Genomic DNA, 4,636 nt, shown 5'->3' with positions numbered 1-4,636 from the left:
GTGTGTGTGTGTGTGTGTGTGTGTGTGTGTGTGTGTGTGTGTGTGTGTGTGCGTGTCTGTGTGGAAGAGGCGGGGGCTCCAATATGATTCTTTTTGCTTTTCGTGCGTCGGTGACTTTCTGAAGACTTACACCGAAGAAGATTTTGTTATCTTTTAGGGGGCTGCCCAATTTGTCACAGGCCAAGTTTGTCACAATTTTATTTAAGTATTTGAATATTAACGACAGTCATAATTACAGCACTTGACACTGTAGTTATAACTTACGTTTTTTATTCTCCACTTTCAAATTGGCGGTGTGGAGATATTCCCTCTATTGTCATTTCAGCTTGTGTTGTTCAATATTTCTTCCTGTCGTATGCAAATCAAAACACATTTAAATTACTTTGTAAAATTTCAACAACGAATGTTCTTTCGTTAAAAACTGAACAATAAAATTCAATTCATACAATCAATCAATTATTAATTTACTCCTTTTTGAGAGTGTCAGTGATAACTTCCATCATGCAGAGCGCAGTCGAGGCCTGTGACAAACTGGGCCTGTGACAAACTGGCCCTGTGACAAACTGGACCGGTGACAAACTGGCATGCTTCCGTTATTTTCACACAAGAGCATTTCGTGACAACGAAATATCCCAAATAGTTTAAATTTCATACAGCCATGGGTAACTTGGTACTATCGCAGACGACAGGATTTGCTACCTCAGAATAACTCAGTTCTATCTGCTTTTTTTTTTTTTGGTACTTTGTTTCAATTGGAGTGTTTCAAAGTTTTGTTTTGTTTCGTTTTTGGTTTCGTTTTGAGTTACTAAAACTGGTCGCTTTTAAGCACAAGAGGGCCATCCCAAAAAATACTGTTTTTGAGAAAATCGAAGGTAAAGTTTTTGGACTCTTCTTCAGTTTCTTTAAAAGATGAGGAGAGTTTTCTCTATAACCAAACAAATATACAAACCAATGAGACTAAACTTCTCCTATAAGTAGGACAATGCCCACTTTTGGTGTAGGTCAAGATTTCTGGAAACTCCCGAAATCTGGGTTAGTCAGCTTGTCCTTAAAAACCACCAACTATGAGGTCTGAAAGCAAATGTTGTGTATGCTCAATCAAAACCATACGATTATTCAGAGGCGTTGTCAAGATGTTCAAAGACTTTTTTTTTTAAAGTTTGACATATTATTATGAAACTCAAAACTTTGACGTCAGGTTTCTGCAAACAGTGCATTGAGCAGATAGAACTTTGTAATTCTGAGGTAGTGATGTTACACTCACTCGTGATCTTCCTCCCCCATCCCCTCCCCTCTAACAATACAAAACCGAACAAATCAAACAAACAAACAAAAATAAGTTAACTAACAAATAAGCGAACAAACTTAAAACAAAACAAAGCGAAAACTAAAACAAAAAACAAAAAAACAAAACCAACCTTCCACCCCCACCCCCACCCCCACCCCTCAAACACACACACATACACAGCACCTCCCTCATTCACAACAGCACTACCTACCCGTAGTGAATTACTACACAAGCAATCGTGCCATAGTAATAATTTTAAATTATTTTTAAAAAACCGACGACGAAAAGCTAACAGGGTTGGTAGAAATGAGAGACAGCTCGTCTGACCGGGACGGTCTACAGTTTAATTTTGTTCTCTGTTTAAATTTGTTCAGGATCAACTCATTGTTGACTGGTGTGAATCATTAACAGCTGACAACGTCCAGTGACGTTTCGAGCTAAATTCAGCTCTCATTCGTCCATTATATATAATGTGTGTTTGTGTGTGTGTATGTGTGTGTATGTGTGTGTATGTGTGTATATATGTGTGTGTGTGTGTGTGTGTGTGTGTGTGTGTGTGTGTGTGTGTGTGTAAGTGTGAGAGAGAGAAAGAGAGAGACAGAGAGAAAGAGAGAGAGAGAGAGAGAACGAGAGAGAGAGAGAGAGAGAGAGAGAGAGAGAGAGAGAGAGAGAGAGAGATGCTTTGCAGTTTCTCTTTAACGTTTATTTATGTTTTATTTAACATTTAATGACACTGACGGCTGCGACCTGTCTAAGAGAGAGAGAGAGAGAGAGAGAGAGAGAGAGAGAGAGAGAGAGAGAGAGAGGAGAGAGGAGAGAGAAAGAGAGAAAGAGAGACAGAGATACAGAGAGAGAGAACAAGAGAGAGAGAGAGAAAGAGAGAGAAAGAGAGAGAAAGAGAGAGAAAGAGAGACAGAGAGAGAGAGAGAGAGAAAGGGAGCGAAAGAGAGCGAAAGAGAGAGAAAGAGAGAATCGTTTTTCGTTTTCTCTTTAACGTTTATTTGTGTTTTATTTAACACTTTCATGACACTGACGGCAGTGACCTGTCTAAGACGGACACTTTCTTTCTTTGACAATTGATGAAAACCTTCCTAAACAATTAATTTGACTGCACTGCGGGTATGTATGCGCAGTCCTCTTCTTCTGCTCATGTAGATTTGTCATCCGTTGGGTTGCCTTTGACAGATGAGGACAAACCTCCCCCCTCCATTCTTCTGGGCTCTCTGCTTTCCTCGTTGTATCTCAAACCTTCGTGGCTGTTATTCTTGGATGTTATCCTCCCATCTCTTCTTCTGGCTGGCTTACTTACTTACTTACTTACTTACTTACTTACTTACTTACTTACTTACTTACTTATTCACTTACTTACTTATTCACTTACTTACTTACTCACTTACTTACTTACTCACTTATTTACTTGTTTACTTACTTACTTACTTATTTACTCACTCACTCTTTCTTTCTCTCTGACGTCAGCACAATGAAGGTCACAGTTTCCGCCTCTGTTCTGGCGTTTGCGTGTCTGGTCTGCTCGGTGACGTCACGATACACTAGCAGCATCGGCAGGTGAGACTCTTTGAACTACATGTAGATGTAACTCTTTGTTTTCGTTTCAGTTCAAACCATGACCAGACATTGAACACCCTGTTCCGCACGCAAAGCACTCGGCTTAATTAATTAACAATGATAAAAGTAACGGTTACTGATAGTAAATTAAATAATTAACAGTGATGAAAGTATGGGGTACTGATAGTAAATTAAATGATTCACAGTGATAAAAGTATGGGGTACTGATAGTAAATTAAATGATTCACAGTGATAAAAGTATGGGGTACTGATAGTAAATTAAATGATTCACAGTGATAAAAGTATGGGGTACTGATAGTAAATTAAATAATTAACAGTGATGAAAGTATGGGGTACTGATAGTAAATTAAATAATTAACAGTGATGAAAGTATGGGGTACTGATAGTAAATTAAATGATTCACAGTGATAAAAGTATGGGGTACTGATAGTAAATCAAATGATTCACAGTGATAAAAGTATGCCTACCAAAGCCCCCACTGCCTTGTGGGTTGTCTGTGGATGACAAAGGCAAGCAGAGAAAACTACGCAAACCGGCAGTAGGCAACGGGAAACCACTGCTGTAATATCCCAAGAATAGTCATGGAAAAGTACATTCATTTATCAGATAACAGCGTTAAGGGGGTTCATGATCCAGCTCTGACCTCGGGCAGCAGGTGGCGCCCGATCGTCACCCAGCTACTAACTGCAAAATTAAGAAACTTTACATAGCCACATGGAATGTAAGAAAAATGTACCAGAAAGGCAAATTAGATAATATAGAGCAGGAAATGGAAAGGATGAAGCTAAATATGTTGGGCCTTTCAGAAGTTAGATGGAAGGGGGCAGGCTTGATTAAAAGAGGATCTAAAACAATTATAATATATTCAGGAGGAAAAACCCATGAAAGAGGAGTCGGAATTTTATTTGACGAAGCAACAGCAAAGAGCATCAAAGGTTTTTGGGGAGTGTCAGATAGAGTCATAGTGGCTAAATTAGAGGGAAAACCTTTTGACATAGGTGTCATTCAAACATGTGCACCAACATCAGAGCACGACAACGAGGAAATTGAGACTTTTTATGAAGACCTTGGTAAGGAAATGAAACAGTTAACATCAATTGATGTAAAGATAGTCATGGGAGACTTTAATGCCAAAGTAGAAAGTACACGTATAGAATATATAGTTGGGCCATGGGGACTGGGTAATGAGAATGAATGCGGGGAACGACTGGTAGAAAGGTGCAGAGAGAATAATTTTATGATATCAAACACCTGGTATGAAAATCACCCAAGAAAAAGATACGCTTGGAAGAGTCCTGGCGATAGAAGTAGAAATCAAATAGACTTTCATACTTATTCAGAAACGTTTTAGGAACACAATAAAATCATCTAAATCAATGCCATGAGCTGACTGTGATAGTGACCATGTACCAGTCATGTGTAAAATGCGGATAAGACTAAAGAAGCTCAAAATGTCGAAGTATCAACCTAAATTTGACATAGGTCGTTTAAAGACAAATCAAAAACTGAAAGAACGTTTCTCCATAGATGTAAGAAATAAATTTCAAGCCTTGGAAAACATTACTAAATTGGAAGAACTATGGAGGACAATGAAAGACTCAATAATGGAAGCTGTGGATGAAAATAACCCCCCAAAGATAGAAAAGCTAATAAAAAATGGATGACTCAGGACATATTAAAACTAATGGAAGAGAGAAGCAAGGTAAAATCAAATGTGGAAAAGTACACCATCTTAAACAGGGAAATAAAGAAAAAATGCAA

General features: G+C 38.4%; 1 long non-coding RNA gene across 2 annotated transcripts in view; it reads left to right on the top strand.

The window, feature by feature from the left end:
- LOC101848667 overlaps nt 1–4,636 on the top strand; it is a 9,644-nt gene that overhangs the window by 941 nt on the left and 4,067 nt on the right. For both annotated transcript variants that reach the window (XR_220644.3, XR_001184985.1), the window contains exon 2: nt 2,765–2,854. This is a non-coding gene — a long non-coding RNA (uncharacterized LOC101848667). The remainder of the gene's footprint in view (nt 1–2,764; nt 2,855–4,636) is intronic.

This window comes from Aplysia californica, unplaced genomic scaffold (assembly GCF_000002075.1).
Source record: "Aplysia californica isolate F4 #8 unplaced genomic scaffold, AplCal3.0 scaffold00310, whole genome shotgun sequence".
In the NCBI taxonomy this organism is placed as follows: Eukaryota; Metazoa; Mollusca; class Gastropoda; order Aplysiida; family Aplysiidae; genus Aplysia; species Aplysia californica.
This window is presented reverse-complemented; position numbering and strand designations above follow the sequence as displayed.